Source organism: Zingiber officinale, chromosome 9A, assembly GCF_018446385.1.
Source record: "Zingiber officinale cultivar Zhangliang chromosome 9A, Zo_v1.1, whole genome shotgun sequence".
NCBI classification, from domain to species: Eukaryota; Viridiplantae; Streptophyta; class Magnoliopsida; order Zingiberales; family Zingiberaceae; genus Zingiber; species Zingiber officinale.
In genome coordinates, this window is record NC_056002.1 from 69,337,426 (window position 1) to 69,359,215 (window position 21,790).

Consider the following 21,790-nt stretch of genomic DNA (forward strand, 5'->3'; position numbering starts at 1 on the left):
TACTCCTCTGCGTGTCCGTACGGTGGACGAATCCTATCAATCCGTCGGTGGATGAGACCCCGGAGAATCGGCTAATAAAAACTCCTTCTGGGTGGAGAAACCTCGCCACAATCTCTCTTGCAACAACAAGATTAGCGTACAAGAAATACAGCAAGAAGCCAAGAACAATATGAATGTAAAAACACTAGTTTGCTTGCCTTCTTGTCGACTGTTGATGAAGCAGCAACTTCACGGAGGCCAACCACAGCAGCAAGCAGCAACTATCAGTTGGAGACCCAGCCGAGGGAAGCTCACACAAAGCTTCAGCAGTGGAGAGCTCAACAAAGCTCAGATCGCAGGAGCAAGCAGGAGCAAGAAGAAGAACCAACAGTAGAGGCCCTTGATTTTTATGAACCTTATATGAACCTGCGAAGAAGAAGAAGAAAGAAGAAATCTAGCCGTTGTGTCTCAACGGCTAGACCTGGACCGATCAGGCTCCACCCTGATTGGTCCAGGACTGATCTGATCGGTCAGGGGACCGATCAGGCCCTAGGCTGATCGGTCCCCAGACCGATCCCAACTCTCACAGAGAGTTGGTTGCGATAGCTGAGGGGTGTGTGGACTGATCAGGCCCTAGGCTGATCGGTCCCCAGACCGATCCCAACTCTCACAGAGAGTTGGTTGCCAGAGCCCTGATCGGTCTGTGGACCGATCAGACCACTCCTTCTCCCAATCTGTTTGGTTACTGATCGACCACCAGATCGATCAGATGACCCAATGTTTCACTGGATCGATCAGCAGGCCGATCCAATTTCCCAGCCTTAAACCTAAAGCCTTCCTGATCTAGAGAACGAGCTACCGAGCCCTCTCTGACCTAGTCTGGAGAACGAGCTACCGAGCCCTCTCCGACTTCCACGTCCGTTCCAAAAAACGAGCTACCGAGCCCTCTCTGACCTAGTCCAGAGAACAAGCTACCGAGCCCTCTCTGACCTAGTCCGGAGAACGAGCTACCGAGCCCTCTCCGACTTCGTCCGGTCTAGAGAACGAGCTACCGAGCCCTCTCTGACCTAGTCTGGAGAACGAGCTGCCGAGCCCTCTCCGAAGTCCAGAGAACGAGCTACCGAGCCCTCTCTGACCTAGTCCGGAGAATGAGCTGCCGAGCCCTCTCTGACTTCATCCGGTCCATAGAACGAGCTACCGAGCCCTCTCTGACCTAATCCGGAGAACGAGCTACCGAGCCCTCTCCGACTCCATCCAGTCCAGAGAACGAGCTACCGAGCCCTCTCTGACCTAATCCGGAGAACGAGCTACCGAGCCCTCTCCGACCTCCCATGCCAAGCTTCCATACTTGGACTTTTCCCCGTGCCAAGCTCCCTGCTTGGACTTTTCCCGTGCCAAGCTCCTTGCTTGGACTTTTCCGTGCCAAGTCTCCATACTTGGACTTTTCCCGTGCCAAGCTCCCTGCTTGGACTTTTCCGTGCCAAGTCTCCATACTTGGACTTTTCCCGAATCAGGTCAACACAAGTCGGGTCAACCAGGTCAACCTTGATCAAAGGTTGCATCCACAATCCCCCAAGTTCCTATTCTTGTCAAACATAAAAATATAACTTCTCTATTCTTGTCAAACATCAAAATATACCTCGAGTCAGGTCAACTCGAGTCGGGTCACCCAGGTCAACCTTGACCTAAGGTTGCACCAACAGTTATGAGATGAGTACTGTTATTTGATATGTACTGAACTTTTATTAATTTTCAATGAGTATTTTCATTTTACTAAAGTTTCTTTTCCCCTTTGGTCGAGGCTACAACGATTACTTAGGCACTAAATTGGCCAAACAAAAAAAAAGCGCCTGAAGTCTTTAATTCGATCGGAATTAATTCAACCTTAAGCTGGTCGAGTGAATAACGACGTGTGGGATTTATCAACTTGATCAAAACTCATTTAGTATTAATCTGACCGAGCTTACTAGGATACCTAAAATTTTATTTGCACGACCAAAATTCGCTCATCTTTACTCTAAATGAAACTATTTGAGACTAATCCACTGAAACCATTCAGGATTTGGAACTACTTTCGCTCGGGTATGGGAGTGTAAGGATCGATTTTATTCAACTGTGTGCCAGCTCAGGAAGAATGGAGAGATAAGTATTTCTTCATCCATCTCCCATCTCCTTCTCCTTACTCCACCACTTGGCAATAAGACCTTCATCCTATCTCTACCTTAAGGAATCTTCATATAGACCCGAATTTGGGTCCAACCATAGAATATATGAAGATCCTAAAATTTAGTCTACCCAAGCTAAGTATAGAGGGTCTAATGTATATTTTTAAAATTAGAGCATCTACATCAGTTTCTTTATCAATATCTCTAAAATTTAAAGTAAACAATCAACTTTGTTAAATTTAGAGAATCCCTTTTCAATGCATGGTACATCAGCTACTCTATAATTTACCATATCTTTATTTATTTATTATTATTTCTCTCTCCTCTATGTTTTTTTATTATTATCTATATTAATGATTTTGCACCAACTATTCCAACGTCTATATTCCTCCAATGGCCATATTTTTTTAGTATAAAATCACATAATATCATGAGTACCTATCCATATCATCAATCTCAAACAACTACAATTTTCCCAAAAATTTCCACTAATGTCTCATTTCATTAGTAATTACAATTGTCTACTATCTTCTAATGATAAGTTGGAAACAATTGTAAGTGCCTTTTTAATTGAAGATTCATTGGATGATGAAGAAGGTTCACGATCACATATCATTCTCGGCAAGAAACGACGTGCGTTTATTAGGAGAAATCCTTTGGAGGGTCACATACATCTCTTCAATGACTACTTTGCTGATGCATCGATATATCCTCCTAATATATTCAGGAGGAGGTTTCGGATGAATCGTGACCTCTTTCTTAGAATTCTTAACAATGTGGAGAATCATGAACCATACTTCGTTCAAAGAAGAAATGCTGCTGGAACTCTTGGGCTTTCTTCTTTACAAAAGGTAACTGCCTCCATGAGGATCCTTGCTTATGGAGTTGGAGTTGATCTCATGGATGAGTATGCAATAATTGGAGAAACCACAGCAATAAAGAGCATGAAACTTTTTGTCAAAGCGGTAATCTCGATCTTTGGAGATGAGTACTTGCGGTCTCCAAATAACAATGACATTGCTAGATTGCTAGCAGTCGATGAGAAATGGGGATTTCCAGGTATGCTGGGGAGCATTGACTACATGCACTAGAAATGGAAGAATTGTCCGACTGCATGGAGAGGTATGTATACTGGTCATGCTCATGAGCCAACAATTATTTTGGAAGCAGTGGTGTCTTATGATCTTTGGATATGACATGCATTTTTTGGTTTACCTGGGTCACATAATGATATCAATGTGCTGGAAAGATCTAATATATTTACAGAACTTGCTGAAGGGCGTGCTCCTAAAGTTAACTACTCAATCAATGGCCACGATTATACTATGGGATACTATCTTGCAGATGGAATCTATCCTACATTGTCTACATTTGTCAAAACCATTCCAACACCACAAGGTCGTAAAAGGCAATTGTTTGCATCAGCTCAAGAATCTATGAGGAAGGATGTCGAGCGAGCATTTGGAGTTCTACAGGCACACTTTGCAATTGTTCATGGACCAGCACAATATTTTTTTCAATCTATACTAAAAGATATTATGATGGCCTGCATAATACTACATAACATGATCGTTGAGGAGATTCTTACCTTAGAGCACATGACTTTGATTATGAACAAGAAGATGATACAAACCTAGAACCAATTTCCCGTTATCCCACTTCTCAATTTGTGGATTTCCTTCAATGTCATCATAGCATTAGAAACAAAGAAACTCATTCACAACTACAATTTGATCTTATTGAACATCAATGGATGCTACGAGGTGATGAGTGAACCAATATCAACCAAAATATGTGTTTTTATGTTACATTTTATTTACAATGTTATTGCATTTGAATTTAAGTTGGTTTTGATGTAATGTTGTATGATGAAGTAGCATATTTACAAACCATAATAAAATTTCAATTGTTGTTCCAAAAAACAGAACACAGTAGCATATTTACAACACAATACCAAAAGTTTAAAATCTGATATATCAATTCTTCATATTTTGAAGAATTTATCATCGTCGTTTCATGATGTACTCTTGTTGCACTTCATCCAATCCACTAATATCCATCAACATAATCTTTTTATTTTTTTCTTCCTCAGCCATAGTGATCAGACGGTCTTTCTGCTTCACCTTTTCTTTTTCAATTTTTGTTTTCAGCTTAATCTTCTCCTTTTCAATTTCTACCAACATATCTATTTTGTCTATCTTTTCATCATGGAGTTGCTTCTTGTCATTGGTTATTCGCTCAACCACTGCTTCAAGTTGTTTCAATTTTTCTTCTTTGTGAATTTTTTTCTTCTCTTGAACTTTTTGAGCCTTCCTGCCTTGTGGTTTCTCCCAATGAGAGGACATTGAAGACAAGTCTTCATCTCCCAAATTTATAGTGTGTGGGGTAGAAGAAGAAGCAGAAGTGACTTTTCTTTTTTTCCCTTGACTTCTTCTTTCTGCAATATCCATTTTGGTTGATATCTTAATACTTCCCAACAATGCTCAAATGTGAATTCATTATTTTCATTCTCTTTGTAGCTAGCTTTGGCCAGTTTAATCTGTAAAGAGTACAAATTTATCATGATCAAAAGTGTTTGCATATCAAAGAAAATAACTTGAACAAACAAAATTTCAAAAGTGTTTGCATGTTAAACAAAAAAACTTGAACCAAAAAAATGTATACCTTATCATTCTCACTATGACCACTTTGATGCAAGTTTTCAACTTGAGACAAGCAAGCACAAAACTTATTGACTGAACATTGGATAGTGCTCCAGCGATTTGTTAGTGAGTGAATGGTTCGTTCTTGAAAATTAGGCTTCTTGCATTCATGCTAGTATTGATGTATCCTACTCCAAAATATAATTGATTTTTTATCGTTCCCAACAATTGCATCTAAGCTCGTACTAAGCCAATCACTAACTAATATTTTGTCTTCTTCATGATTGAAATTCACATCTCGCTGAGTTTTTTTACTAGTGACTTTTGTGGTAGTTTAAGGAGTCGGAATAGCCGTCACGAAATCATTCAGAAGGTTTGGATCTCTATTTTGTAAAAGTTAAGTGAAGATTCCATCACCACTTTGAGGATCCATAGTGCTAAAAAATTAAACAATTTGTCATATAATCAATATGTATAGATACAGTCAGAGAAATAGTGAAAAAAATTTATAGTAGATGGTGATCTCAATTCCCTTCTTAAGTTAAACTTTTCATGTAGCAAAATCATTAGTTCCTTACACTCATTGCATAAGACATTACTGATGAAAATACCATTGTTTCAAAGAATCGGTGCCACGAGCAGCATACTAGATCTCACACACACCTAACTCTTTGCTCGATTCCCATGATTTTTAGTTAAGCCAACTCTCCATTACAAAATTAAACATATAAACATGGGAACAAGCAGATGAAAAAAAGAAGTTAAAATCACTAAAAGCAAACGAACATGTAGAAATGCAGATGCGCAACAAATATTAATCATTTTCATTAAATGACTTCAATTCATTTATAAACTAAGGCAATCAAGTCATTTCACAAACACCTATTAACAATCGCAATTAACTAACTTTATAATCATACAACCAAAACTCTCCATTAACACCTCACAATCATAACATGCATGACTCTTCTCCAAGAAGAAAATAAAGTATGAAAAAAATGACTAAAAATGGCAAAAGAACCCCTTGCATCAATAAACTATATAAAAATTAAAAAAAAATCTTTCGTAAAATCTCCACATCATACAAAAACAACAATGAAGAAACCAAAAATAAAATTGCAAGATAAATACAAAGAAAATAAGATCGTTAGATAACTTACAAGTTCTCAATCAATGATCTAGTGATCCCAAACTCAGAATGTGAAATCTGTCGATAAATGCCCCAAAAACCATAGGTAGAGAAAATAAAAACTTAGAATGCTCTTCCACGGATGGCATTCGATCTATAAAATCCAGAGAAATAAAGTGTGAGAGGTTTTAAAAAAAGAGGGTTGAGAGAAGAAGAAACAGACGTTGAGAGAAGAGGAAGTGACAAACCTTTGAGTAGAGAAGAAGAAATTACAAACCTAAGCGAGAAGAAGAAACAGGTGTTAAGGGAAGAAGAAATGACAAACCTTTAAGAAATGAAGAAAAAATGGTAAACCTGAGTGAGAAGAAGAAACTGGCATTGAGAGAGGAAGAAACGGCGAACCCTTGAGCAGAGAAAAAGAAACGACAAACATGTGATGAGAATAATATTTTAATATTTAGGGTAGCGTTTTCATTCCCTAAATTTAGGGAGGTGTTGTTCATAGAATCTAAATTTAGGGAACTAGTAGGGTATCTGATATAAGGGATTTTTTTAGGTAAAATGTATATTTAGAGTATCTGATGTGGATGCTATTACTCCAGTCGACCTTGAGATAAGCACCTCATTCGGTAAGAAAAATCTTCCTCTTTCGATTAATTGGCCTATTATAAAAATCCTCGGTGTTTTTGTAACTGAGGCTATTAGTGCGGCCTTCCTCTTCAAAAAACCCAAGATAATGAAGGAAGATCTAAATCAGATAGGCGAGAATTTATTAAGGAGTTGTCAATGTGAATAAGCCTCCTCCTCTGGCGGGTTACTCCCCCTGCTCGAAAGCCAACTTCTAGCTCTTATGAGTCAAATGTTCCTCTCATCACCAGACACCAAATGCCTCAGTCTTCTACTTTGGCATTATCAACATTCCCTTCAACTGAGCCAACTTTCCCTAATACATCAAGGATATTTTTGCCAAAGGGAAAGAACCTGCACCTCCGGTACGTCATCGATGCAATCTCAAGCTTGCTATGATGTAACCAGCTAAATTGATCTCTGGCTCTTGTAAGATAATGTAGGCTTCCCAACCAGTTAAGTCGGACACAAAGATGTCCAGGGCCTCTCTAGAACCAAGTATAGGGAGTCATGGACCTTCAGGTCCAAAAACTTTAGTAACAGATTTACTTGCGCTCCCCCCATCTGCCACAGCTTCCCTTGGTGCATTCATAATACCTTTGACCCTCGACATTCAATCTCGACCTACCAAGCATTCGCGCTCTCACTCTCAACCTACCAAGAAGACATTGGTTATTACTACCCCAACCTCTATCGATTCTATACGAACACCTAAGCCCTCCTAAGTAATTATTGAGTGTCCTAACACTCAGGGGGTAGAGCTTGATCTTCCTCCTGGTCCTCACTACCGCTTCAAGCAAATGTATACAATACCATCTGAACAAGGACAAGAGGTTTTCCTACATATGGATTATTATGAATAAAAGGACCCCTAACAAAGTCTTGGATGCAATCCTATAAGCAAATAAGAGGGGTCACCATATCAGAGTATGCTGATAAACATGCTCGGAAGGCCCTTGAGGTAAACTTTCTACTCTATTTCTCTCGTAAATTATCTAACTAAACCCTAACCTCCTTTTTATCTTTTCTAGTTTTATTCTTCAAGCATGCACTTAAGTCAATTGGTGGTAGATTTAGCGTATTCCAATAAGATTTTGAAGGATTGTGTAAAAGAATTAGAGTCTACTTCTACCACTGCAAATGATTTGAGAAGAAAAATATAGGAATAAGCTCTACTTCTCTTGAGTACAGAAAGTACACTACTAGAATACCAACACTTGGTAGAATCTCAACACTCTAAAAATCATAGATTGGAGCTAATGTTACAAGGCAGTGAGTCCATGCTTAAAACTAAAAAAGCCTTAAAGGATAAAATCCTTGCCGATTTAGCTCTTAAAACTTTTCTGTTGGAAAGGGTTGAGCTTTCCCATTCATCTGAGTCTCCTAGATTAACTCAAGAGTTAGCCAACCAAGAATTCTTGTTATTACAAAGACAAGAAGAGCTAAAAGCTAAAGAGGCCCAAATAGAGTCTTTGCAAGCAGAATTAGATGCTGCTAAGGTTGAAACCAAGACTGGCCAACTAAAACCGTTGGCCTATTGATAAGCCAAAAATTGAGTGTCACGAATGGACTTATCAAATTAACAAATTATATCCACTGAACCCAAACTACACAATGATCTTGTAATAATGAGCCTAAGATCGAATCTCTCGAGGAACTAACAGTAGGATGATAATCTTAGGATCATATGTTATTCCTATTTTTTTTTGGGGGGGGGGGGGGTTTAACATAGAAATGGGGGTTTTAGCTTTGAATTGAAATCTAACGATTGAAAAACATAGCAAATAAGAAACTAATCTAATGCATAAATGAAATCTACATAAGTGCCAACGATTAATCCATATGCATTGTCACACTACGTAATGAATTTCATCATCAACGCATTTAACTAAGAATGGAATAACGAGATTCAAATAAAATCAAATCTAAAGCATTGAATAAAATAGGGAATGCAATAACAAGACATAAAATAAATCTGATCTAAAGCACAATTCAAACCCTAACTTAGGAATCAAACTCTTAACAATTAACTAAGCTTCAAACAAGACTTAAACTAAATTTCATCATTGAAATTGCAACTACTTAACAAGAACTAAACTTCAACAAGATAAAGAAATGTTAGTTTGCAGTGATAAAAACATAATAAAGACCAAAATAAATATGTTTAAGATACAAAATCAATAACAAGAGAAAGAAAATGATAACCGTTCCAATCTTATAATCAATCTAACCAAGCTTCACACTCTTGCCATCACACAAGAGGCCGGAGATGAGAACGCCCAATTTCGGTCATCAGTGGAGAGTCTCAGCTGTGCCTCGGTTCCAGGTTTGCTCAACAATACCGACGGTGTTGGTTAGTCCTAGAAAAATCGTACCGGTTCCACTGTACACAAATTTTATACAAGTGTCGAACCTTTCCTTAAATAACCTATTATGTTCTTTAGAAGTTAAATTAGGAATCGCAGACGGAACTTAACATCATTGATTCCAAATTTAACTTATCTATTCTTAATGGTTTAGATTTGAATCGCAAGCGGAACTTAACACTATTGATTCAAATCCACCAATGTTATTAATTCCATTAAATATTAATTTCCAAAATTGGCTTCCAGGACTGCATGGTGAGGCACATGGCCTTCTTGGATATGGAAGCAACCACCACCGCCTAGACAAAGCCTTTTAAGGAAAGCTAATATTTAATTTCCTTAAATAACTCTAGGTTAACCAAAAAGAACAATCAAATCACAAATTCGAAAACAAAGAAAACACAAATTCAAAACAAATTTGAAAACTCTAGAATCATATGCCTCTTGTGTTTGGTATTTCTAAAAATAACTATACAAAGAAAACTAGTATGATGCGGAAAATAATTACTAGTTATACCTTTCTTTGTAAGCAAAAATAACCTCTTGATCTTCTACTGTATTCCTCTTCTTATCCCAGACGTTGTGTGGGCAACGATCTACTAAGATGAGAATCCACCTAAGCCACCTTCTTCTCCAAGCAAGATTCGGCCACCATAATTCTCCAAGAGAAGTAGTGGTCCGACCACCACCACCAAACTCCAAGGGATGCAAGAAACAAAACCTCCTTTCTCTCCTTCTTCTCCTAGCTTGAACCGGCCACCATCAAGAGCTCCAAGAGGGGATAAAAACCGACCATTTAAGAAGAAGAGAAGAGGAGAGGGAGAACCTTTAGGGCTGGCCACACCAAGGAGAAAAAGAGAGGAAGAAAAGAATAGAGTCGTTAGCCATGAAGGCACCTCGACTCCCTCTTTTATATTTCATGGTCTTGGCAAATAAGGAAATTTTAATAAAAACTTCCTTAATTCCTTTGCCATGAAAAAGAAAAATTATTTAATTAAAAATAATTTTCTTTTCTTAATAACAATGGCCGGCCACCTACAATCCCCAAATCAAGGAAATTTTAATTCACACAAGAATTAAAACATCCTAATTTGTTTCCGGAAATTTATAAAAATTTCTCTAATAATTTTTCCCTTCATGGTGGTTTGTAAAAAGGAAATTTTATAAATTAAAATATTTCTTTTAAAAATGTGGATAATTTTCAAAAAGGAAAGTTATCTCTAAAAAATTAAAATCTTCTTTTAATCTACAAATAAGGAAAGATATCAAATCTTTTCTTAATCTTTTGTAGAAACTAATAAAAGAGAATATTTAATTTTTAAACTCTCTTTTAAATCATGAACATAGTTAAAAAATGAAAGTTTCCTTAAAATTAAAATCCACCTTTCAATCTACAAATAAGGAAAGATTTCAAATCTTTTCTTAATCTTTTATAGAAAGCTATAAAAGGAAAGATTTAAATTTTAAACTCTATTTTAAAACCATGGAATCCACAAAATAAAAAATTTATAAATAAAATCCTTTTTAATATGATGTGGCCGGCCACATCATGCTTGGACTCCAAGCATTGACCGACCACCAACTTGGCTCAACCTTTGGGTCTTGGCCGACCCTAGCTTGGGTTCCAAGCTAGCTTGGCCAGCCACCAAAAAGAGGGTAAGAAGGTGGGTATGTGGTGGGTATAAATCTCTATTTATAAGAGGCTACGATAGGGACCGAGAGGAGATATTGGTTTTGGTCTCCCAATGAAATTAAGCATCCTGTGTTCGCCCTGAACACATAACTTAATGTCATCAATAATAATTCATTCCACTAAAGAACTATTATTGAACTACCACACCAATCCCAAATTATATTTTGAGCTCCTTCTTATTATTAGTTTGTTAGTCTCTCTGTGTTTAAGATAATGAATGTCCACTAATTAAATGAGTTACTGACAACTCACTTAATTAATATCTTAGTCCAAGAGTAGTACCACTCAACCTTATCGTTATGTCGGACTAAGTCCACCTGCAGGGTTTAACATGACAATCCTTATGAGCTCCACTTGGGGTCATTCTCAACCTTGATTACTAGTACACAATTTCCTTCTATAATCAACAACACACACTATAAGTAATATCATTTCCCAACTTATCGGGCTTAGTGATTTATCGAGCTAAATCTCACCCATTGAAAAGTCAAAGAAATAAATACTAAATATATGTGTTTGTTATTATATTAGGATTAAGAGCACACACTTCCATAATAACAAAGGTCTAGTTCTTTTATCAAGTCAGTATAAGAAGACCTTACCTAAAATAGTCCTACTCAATACACTTAGAGTGTACTAGTGTAATTTATTAGTTAAGATAAACTAATACTTAATTACACTATGACTACTTCAACGGTTTGTTCCATTCCATTTTAGTCGCGAGCAATAGTTTATAATTTATAAAGAACCGACAACATGATCTTCTATGTGTGACACCACACACCATGTTGTCTACTATATAAATTAATTGAACAAATTACATTTAACAAATAAATATAGATATTTAACCATTGTGATTCTTTATTTCTAAATAAATGTTTATACAAAAGCTAGGCTTTTAGTATACACTCTAACAGGCGGAACGCCTTCGGTAAGCTGGAAACAACCCTAAACTTAAGATTTTGCAGAAAATCTGAAAATCTGGAAATCTGAATCTCGGAATCTGGATGGGAGCTGTGGATTGCGGATGATCGTCGAATGAAGTTCATCAACATCGGAGGAACGTCACCAAATGTTGTGGATGGAAGATGGACTCACAGATTGGAGGAACGTCGCCGAATCTGAGGAAAACAGGGGATTACCGAGAGCAGAATTTCGTTGGAGGGAACGCCCGCCGATGGCTCCAGATGATCGGGAACTAACTGCCGTGAAGCTCTCTCATTGATGTCGAAGCTTGAGAGATTGATCGGAGAAGAAATGGGGTCAGAATCTTGGAAGAAGCTCGCCGCGAGACGCGAAGCAGCGCGGAGGAGATCGACAAACACAAAGCTACTGTAGCTTCTGTTTTAAATCAGATCCAGATTTAAACGGGCGGTTGGGAGCAATTCAGAGCTTGATCAATGGTGAAAAGTCGCTTAAACTCCTATCTGAAGGTGCTGATCTTAATCTAGGGTCTGGATCTACTCTCCCTTAGGTCGGATGGACCAGATCTTCAATGGATGACTCAGATCCCTCCGATCTTTGATGAACGGTCCATAATGCTCCATGGCTTGATCTTCTTGTTTAAACTCTAATTCGAGCACAAATTCGGTTCGAATAGATCCAAATCCAAGATCGTTTGATGCCTACAAAATAAGAATCAAATATTAACATCAAACAGAACCAAAAATAAGATAATTTACAATTAAGTCCAAGAGTAAAGATAATGCATGAAATGTGATGCATATATAGGTTTCATTTATAAATATAGCAGCAAACCATGCATGTATGAATCAAAATAATACAGTAAAATCATGGTTATCAAATCCCCCACACTTAGTCTTGAACATCCCATGCAAGTAAATAAAATCTAAAAACATCTCCACAAATGATTACCTAGCAATACTTAGAAGATAATAAAAGGAATTTAACTAAGACCATCTAAAGACCACAAACAATCATGAATACAATCCAAACAATAATTAGTAGGTATGATAGTTTCAATCCAATTGAAAAATTAAGCAAGTTGCAATCTCACAAGGTATTCACCTATTCTATCTCTCACACTCAACATGTGTATAAGTGGAGCTCACTCAATGTCACTCACAACATTTCACTATCATAAGCTTGCTTATTTTCTAATTTTCTACCACTATTAAACATAACATACATAAATCAAAAGGATTTTATCAACAAGAATTGAAATGGAATCAAAAAGAACAATGAAAGTGAATGAAATAGGCAAAAGAAAATAATTCAATGAAAAATTGAGAAGATGAGAGTATTGGAGGAATAGACTTGATGAGTTGACCAATTTGATGTGAAAAGAGATGAATATCATTTGTCGTTACCAATTCAAAATATCAAGCTAACCTCTCCTTCAATTTGATGGCAACCTGAAATTCTTGATACTCTATCTCCACATTTGATACCCTTTTGATTTGCCAATTTTTTTTCTTCACTATTTTTTTTACCCTCAATTCCATCACTTGGAGACTCAAATAATCTCAAATCACCTTATGGAGAAGAGTTTTCCTCCCCCACACTTAAAATTGGTTGTCTTGGACAATAAAACACACCATGCTATCTAACTGCTTGAAATTCTTTTAACCACTGCTCTCCTTTTCATTTTGCAGATTTTATTTTGTAGCAGCAAAGTTCAAGTGTTAAGTGGTCACACATTATAAAGATATGAGCCAATAGATTTCAGAAATTGAATCAACAATGTATCTCAACAAACAATTTCAGAATAAATGCTCAAAAATTCCAATCCATTCCTGTTCTCTGCATTCCAATTCAGAATAAAACTTTATTCAAATATCTTGTAATCTTCCTTAGCAGTAGCACAATGTCACATGGTTAAAGGAGCAAACAAAATTTTGATGTCAAAATTACAACACAATTCTAAATTCTGCACTGCAATTCCAGCTGACTGGAATCTAATTTCAAAATTTCAAACATCACTGCAGTTTCAGCAATCATGATTTACTCCTATTGCAGTCCAGAATTGAAACTCACAATAATACCAACTCAAGCTCTGAAGATTTCATCTTACAACAAATATCATTAGGTGTTGCAATGAGATTCCAGAATTAAGATTGGTTTCCTGATTCCAGAAACTGTGAACTTAGTTTCCAGATTCCAGATTTCAAAATTTGAATTGATTCAAATTCCAATCTGTAGAACACTTGGACAATTGGAAACACCATTTGTTAGTGAGTAATCATGAACTTTACCAACTCTTTTCATTGATCACGAAACTGCATAAGGGGCTTAGGACACAACCTATAACAACTGATACATCACAAAGCTGCAACCATTTCAGCAATCTATATATTTTTTTCTATTATATTTTCCTTGAAATTCAAAGATTTCAAAAATCTGAAGCTATTCCCTGGCCCACAATTAAAGTATTGTTTATCTTGATAAAGTACCAAATCAAAAATCCATGCACTTGTAACAAGTAAAATTTGAGATTAAACTTGGCACAATCATATGAGGATGATACAAACTCCTTGTCTTGTTTTATTAGAACTAAAATCAATTTCCAATCTAAAGTTTCAATGAATTGAACTGAAGTTACATTAATAAGCAAGAATTCTTGAAGATATATATATTTCCATTGATCAGTGAAGGACCAATTCCAGAAATGTCATTAGCTGTAATTGAGTTGCAATTTCTGCAACTTTAACTTCAAAGCCTCACTAATAACTTTCATATCCATATCAAGCTACTAGAAAATTTTCTAAAATTAAGGCTTGAGTTTCTGCTGTTTGTAGTTTCTTCTTTTACACTTCTGATTTGCTAAATTCTGAGTTGAATTACTGCTGCTAACAAAACAGTTGGTTCCACTCCGATTGTTGCAAGTGTAGAAGTATAACAATGATATAAGAATTTTAACATTCCATATTAAGCTGATAAGGTCTTAATTCAAAGTTGCATCTTACATATTAGTTGGTGCAAGGATTAAAAGTTCAAGAAATCAGAAATTCAAGTTTTCAGAAGCAAAAGATATCAATTCCTTGGGCTGAATTTCAGGAGCACTTCTAGAATTCTTTGACATTGCTACTGAACCTGGTTATAGATACCAATGCAATCTACTTAAGCACCAATAGTTTCCAGCAGTAACATAATTTAGATTCTCAGATTGAATAGTTCCAAAAATCAGGTTCACAGAAAAATGTGCTCTTTACTTCAACAATCCACACTTCATCAGCTGCAGCTCTTGTTGCTGGATAGCATAATGCTAGTTAAACAAGTATCCAGATAGCAATAATAGTCCCTTATACTTGTTTCCATTCCAGAAACATTCCTCACAGAATTATATATTCTGCATTCAACCCAAAAATTTGATTTCAGCATGGGTTCTCCAGAATTCATATTCCAGGTTTAATATCAGAATTTTGATTTCTTTCGGCCTCAAGGTTTTGCACACAAGAGACTTGAAAAAGGTACAGCATCAGCAACTTAATAGATTAATTTCAAAATGCATTGCTGGAGTCTGAAATCTGTAGATCAGTTTCAGGATTTTGTAACTCTAGTCTTCAATTTCAAAATTAGAATTCCACTGTAATTTCAGCTTAATGCATCACAATTTCAATTTGGAACTGAGATAATAGGAGCTTGATTTCAGTACATTTCAGATAAGAAAATAGCTTGAAGGATTGGCACAAATTTGCACATCTCTTGTATATTTCCTACTTTTGCAACATACAACCTTCTTCAATCCTGCAGATTCTCTTCTTTTTCTCTATTTCTTCTAATCACTACTGGTCATAATCAACATTTAGAATTAAACAAACTGACCAAGATGAACAACATCTAGTTTCTGCAAAGTTCAGTTTGAAAAGGCATGAAGTGAAATGAGAAAACCATTTGTTACTGAAATTAATAGAGTTTCACTTGAGATCTTGCTGATTTAAGGACTTCTAATATGATTTTGGTACAAACTTGATACATCATAGTCAAGTTACTTCAGCTACAATTACTTCCAGTTTCATTTTCTGTTTCAATTATGGTTTTGCATTTCTTTATTTTCCATCATTGATTCCTTTTATTCCCCTCCAATGTTCTCAACCAGATTGATGAAGAAATAGAAAATTAACAATTCTATGCCAATCCAATTAAACATTTTCATACTTTGAATCATACCAGTCTACCTCAGCATTTCTGTAATCCTATCAAGTCATGAAAAGTACAGGTTACAAACTGGTTTTGATCAGGACATCTACATTTCATTTCCTACTTTACTTGATACTAATTCCAATTGCATACTTCCAAATGCATGCAACTGTTGTACGTCAGTTTCAGAGATCATCTCATTTCTGGAAATTCCAGACTTAAGTTCATATTTCAGAATCAAATGTCATCTCAACCAAGACATGGCTGTTGGAAATTCAGTTAACAGAAATGCCACATTCCTTGTTCTATAAAATTCTGCACTCTCTTTCACTTCTGTTCTTGCTGAATCTAGTAGCACTGTCAAAATTAAACAACTGCAGAATTGTTGCAGAACTTCAAATGTCTAGATCCAACCTTGTTAAGCAATCCAACTTCCAGAAATTCACAATAGATTTTAACTAGCCTTCCACATATTACTCCTTAAATGATTGTTAAAATCAATAAATCATGCAAATTCTAGCTTCATTCTCATCTTTGCAGGATCTAGCACATCAACTTCTTCTTCCAACAATTGTCTCCTAGAGTTTGAATGTATCATCATAGTATCAAATCTCAAAATCCAAATCAATTGTAGCTTGCTCTTGACATGATTAAACTCTAGAAATGGATATATTTAGCATACAATCTTAAGAGCACTTCATTCATAATAACATTTTCAGCATTTCCTTTTCTAGAACAATAGCACCCCAACCTTAAAACCTTTAGCATTTAACTCCATTGCATCTTTCCAAAACTCCATCATTAGCTTGAATTTGAATCCCGAACATTAACAAATGACTCCAAACATTCCAAAAACAATATACACCTCCCCCTGTAACGACCCGACCCTTTGGCCTCTTAGGCGGCCCTTGTGGCGACCCAACTGGAGGCCCTTATGTCGTCGGCCCATTTGGCGACCTCTCATGTCGTCGACCGACGACCCTTTGGCCGTGCCGTTACTCACTAGGACTTTCCACCCCTGGCAGTGGATTTTTGCCTCCCCCAGGATTCAAACTCTAGATCTCCAGGCTAAATACTAGAGTTTATGAATCCTGATAACCAAGTGAAATGATATCACTCTGTAATGCCCCGCCTTCTACTGGCTAAGCTGCAAGGCCGGGGGTTACATTATGTTGTTGCTAACTATTCTTAATGTGCGGAAAACTGAAGAAATTAAAGATTTTGCTAACTAATACAATTTCTTGGTCCTGCCTGTCATAAGGGGTGCATTCTAAGGTATATATGGCGTATCCTACATCCCCTAAGGTCAAGGAGCTGAGTTACAAGGCTTCCTGGTCTCTACCCAGCTTCCCAATCGATTCAGATTGAACTCAATCGATTGACAACTACTGGATCGATCTGTGGATCGATTCAGTTTGCTACTGTATACGGAAAGTTCATTCGGATCGATCGGCTGATCGATCTAGACTGGTTGATCGATCCACTAATCAATTCAGTGTGCTACTGTGCACGGAAGAATTTATGGATCGATCGGCTGATCGATTCCACTTAGTCAATCGATCTAGTGATCGATCCCAGAGCTCTCTGTTCACGAGAGCTAATTCCTCGATCGATCAGTTGATCGATTCCTTAACCTTCTGTTCACGACAGAATACGACTGGATCGATCGACCGATCTATCCAGAAGCTTACTGTTCGCGGAAACAACTTCCCCAATCGATTCGCTGATCGACTGAGGCCCCCCAATCGATCGGCTGATCGATCGGGGTTTCTAATTTTCGTATTAGGAGTCTGATTTCAGCACTGTTTCGTGCCCAATTCACATGCATAGGTTCTAACATGGCTGAAAACATACTAATGACAATTAACTAGCTTTCTGAGTATGGCCACTAACAACCTAAGCAGGTCTTTCATGATTTCAAACGTTAAATAACTAGAAGTGCAAAAACATAATAACATAATAAAATGCTAAAGGTTTCTAATTTTCTAGTTTCTCCAAGATCTTTATTCCATGTCCTCATCCACACACATCTTCACTGCATTGACCTCCAACCTCCGCTAGTCCATCTATCCTTTACCATTATCTGCAGTGTAAGGGAAAGAAGTATTTGTAAGCTTACGCTTAGTAAGAAACCATCTACCTCACAAAACCATGCATACGATGCAATTAATGCTTTGGAAACATGCTATTTGAAATATGTGCTGAACATGCTAAAACATGGCATTCTGGCATACAAAACATAGAAAGCAAAAGCTGATCATAGCAATATCTTCTAGTATCAACAAGATAGAACTAAACTGATACAATAACTAACTAAACACATGCTAAGTTGATATAAATCCTGAACTGTAATCACATAACTAAATTGTGAAGTTTTGAAAAACTATTTATCATAAATAGATAAAAATACTAATCATGCTGCTGATGGGCCCGACAACTGTACTTGCTATGCGCGCATCCCTAACTAGATCCGAGGTTGCAAGTCCCGAATTTAGTAGAGTTACTAGGTTATCTAAACCTAGGGACGACTATGGGAGCCCAGCCCAAGGACAACTGAAGTCCTGTACAGTGCCACTGAAAAGTAGAATACTGATTTGTAGCTAATATACTTTACCTTTCTCTTACTAGGTTATCTGAACCTAGAACTAGGTTGTCTGAACCTAGAGGCGACTGTGGGAGCCTCCCCATTGGACGGTAGTCCCATAAAAGTTGTAGCAAGACTTAATGTGCTATAAAATGCTTCTATTGCATTTATCTAACTATTGAAATGCCTATGGTGGCATTTTACTGAACTAAGCATTAAAGCAAACACTTGGTGTGCGCTAATTCACACCCTGTATATTGAAAATTCTGCATATGACTAAACTAATGCATAAAACGTATGAAGAGCTACTATACTATAGGTGAGGGGTTTCTTACATCCTGCGCTAGTTTTCCTTACGATCCAAACGCTAGGTTTCCGGTGGAGAAGATCCCTTTGTCGATCTCCTCGCGTCTACGTGCCCTTCTCACGGAGAGGAACGTTCTCATGCTAGAGTCGTCACCGGGAGGTTCTCCTATGGCTCTTGAAACGGAACCCTAAGTTCCTAGGTCTTGGGCGCCGAGAGGGTGGAGAGGAAGAGGGGGCGGCGTGTGAGGGTTTTAGGAAGAGAAGAGTTGCGTTAAAAACCATTCCCTACTTAATAATTTTCCTATTTATATTAAGTGGTTTATCCGGCCAACTTAAATATAAATATAATGGTTTCCCTCTTCTTTCAGCACACCCTTGCTGGGGCCTCCTGGTTACTAGAGTTATCTATAAGACATAGGGTCTTATAGGTCTCGGGTTCAATTCTCACTTAAGTTATTTTATGTTTCTATTTATTTTTGCTACTTCAACTACTCTAAAAGTCCTGTAAAAATATCCTAAAATTCCCGAAAAATGATAGGATATTTATAAAAGTCTTTTGAGAATTTTCGGGCGTTACAATCCCCCATACCTTATAAAAAGTTCATCCTCGAACTTAGAATAACTCTGGGTACTTCTGTCTCATACTGGCTTCTGTCTCCCAAGTTGCCTCTTCTGCTGTGTGACTTTGCCAAATAACTTTTACTAGTGGTACTTCCTTGTTCCACAATTTCTTAACTGCTTGGTCTATTATCTGAATAGGCCGACTGTCATAGCTGAGGTCTTCGCGGACTCGTATCAACTGGGGCTCAATCACCTAAGTGGCATCTGGGATATGCTTCTTCAGCATAGAGACATGAAATACATTATGGATAGTGGACATCTCCTGGGGTAGCTCTAGCTCATATGCTACTTTGCCAACGCTTCTAGTGATAAGGTACGATCCCACATATCTGGGACTTAGTTTGCCCTTTTTCCCAAAACGCATTACTCCCTTCATGGGAGCCACTCTGAGGAATATTGTATCCCCAACTAAAAACTCTAGGGGTCTGCGCCATGTATCAGCATAGCTTTTCTGGTGGCTCTGAGCTGTTTCTATCCTCTGGCGGATCTGCTGTATAGCTGCTGTGGTATCTGCCACTAGATTCGTCTGAAGCTCTAGTTCCTTCTGTTCACCACTCTCATACCAGCAGATTGGAGATCTACACCTCCGCCCATAGAGAGCCTCGTAGGGTGCCATACTGATAGTGGCTTGATAGCTGTTGTTGTATGCAAATTCTGCTAAACTCAGATATTTGCACCAACTTCCCTTGAAGTCTAGGACACATGCTCGGAGCATATCTTCAAGTATCTGATTTACTCGCTCCGTCTGACCATCTGTCTAAGGATGGAAAGCTGAGCTAAATTTTAACTTAGTGCCCAATGCTGACTGTACAAACTCCCAGAAGTGTGATGTGAATCTACTATCCCTGTCTGAAATAATGGTCTGTGGGACTCCATGCAATCTGACAATATCTTTGAGATACAACTGAGCTAGCTACTCCATGGAGTAGGATATCCTGATAGCTAAGAAGTGGGCTGATTTAGTCAACCTGTCGACTATTACCCAGATGGCATCAAAACCATTTGTGGTTCTGGGTAGTCCCACTATAAAATCCATAGAAATATCCTCCCACTTCCACTCTGGAATCTGAATGGGCTACAGAACTCCTCCTGGTCTCTGGTGTTCTGCCTTGACCCTTTGACAGGTCAGGCAAATACTAACATACCTAGCGACGTCTCTTTTCATCCCAGGCCACCAAAAACGTTTCTTCAAATCTTGGTATATTTTGGTGGAACCAGGATGCATCGCATAAGGAGTCCTGTGAGCCTCGTCTAAAATCTTCCTCCATAGTTCCTCCTGATCTGGAACACAAAGTCTGTCACCAAAATATAATGCCCCACTATCGGATATTCTGAACTCTCCACTTCCTAATTCTGCTAACCCTTGCTTGATTTTCTGAATTTCAGGATTCTGTCCCTGAGCTGTCTGGATGTCACCAAGCAAGGTGGATTCTAACGTCATAGTAGAGAGATGTCCCACTATAAGTTCGAGACTGAAATATGTGATCTCCTTTTGTAGGGGCGGTGACATGGCTACTAGGGATAGTAAGGTGGGACTGGACTTCCTGCTAAGTGTGTCTGCCACCTTATTGGCTTTTCCTGGATGGTAGAGGATGTCTATGTCATAGTCTTTGACCTTCTCGAGCCATCTGCACTATCGCATATTCAGATCCTTTTGAGTGAAGAAATACTTCAGACTCTGATGATCTGTATACACTCTACACTGAGCTACATACAAGTAGTGTCTCCAAATTTTGAGGGCGAACACAACTGCTGCAAGCTCAAGGTCATGAGTAGGGTAGTTCCTCTCATAGTCCTTGAGTTGTCTGGAGGCGTAGGTGATCACCTTGCCATTTTGCATCAGTACTGCTCCTAGTCCCAATTTAGAGGCATCGCTATAAATATCAAAGCTGTCTATGTTTTCTGGTAGAGTCAAAATGGGTGCACTGGTCAGTCTTCTTTTGAGTTCCATAAAACTATTCTCACAGTCCTCTGTCCACTGAAATTTCCTGTTCTTCCTGGTAAGAGCTGTCAGTGGGGAGGCTATTCCGGAGAAATCCTCTATGAACTTTCTGTAATAACCTGCTAGTCCCAAAAAGCTTATGATTTCACTGGCGTTCTTGGGTCTTTTCTAGTTACTCACAGCTTCTATCTTACTGGGGTCTACCATGATACCATCTTTGGAGATGATGTGACCCAGAAAGGATACCTGATCAAGCCAGAATTCACATTTCGTGAACTTAGCGTACAGCTGGTTCTGCTGAAGGGTCTGCAATACTATTTTCAGGTGCGTTGCATGTTCTTCCTGAGTTCTGGAATAGATAAGGATGTCATCGATGAACACGATAACGAACTTATCTAAGTATTCTCTGAATACCCTGTTCATGAGGTCCATGAAAGTAGCTAGAGCATTTGTCATGCCAAAGGGCATGACTATGAACTCATAGTGTCCGTCCTGAAAGTCGTCTTGGGTATATCACCTTCTTTGACTTTAACCTGGTGATATCCCGATCTGAGATCTATCTTAGAGAACACTATTGCTCCCTTTAGCTGATCAAACAGGTCATCTATTCTGGGAAAAGGATACCTGTTCTTAATC

The 21,790-nt window shown here is 37.9% G+C and overlaps 1 pseudogene; it reads right to left on the reverse strand.

Moving 5' to 3' along the window:
- Positions 1-4,147: 4,147 nt before the first annotated feature.
- On the reverse strand, positions 4,148-6,916 carry LOC122019256 (annotated as a pseudogene).
- Between the last annotated feature and the right edge of the window lie 14,874 nt (positions 6,917-21,790).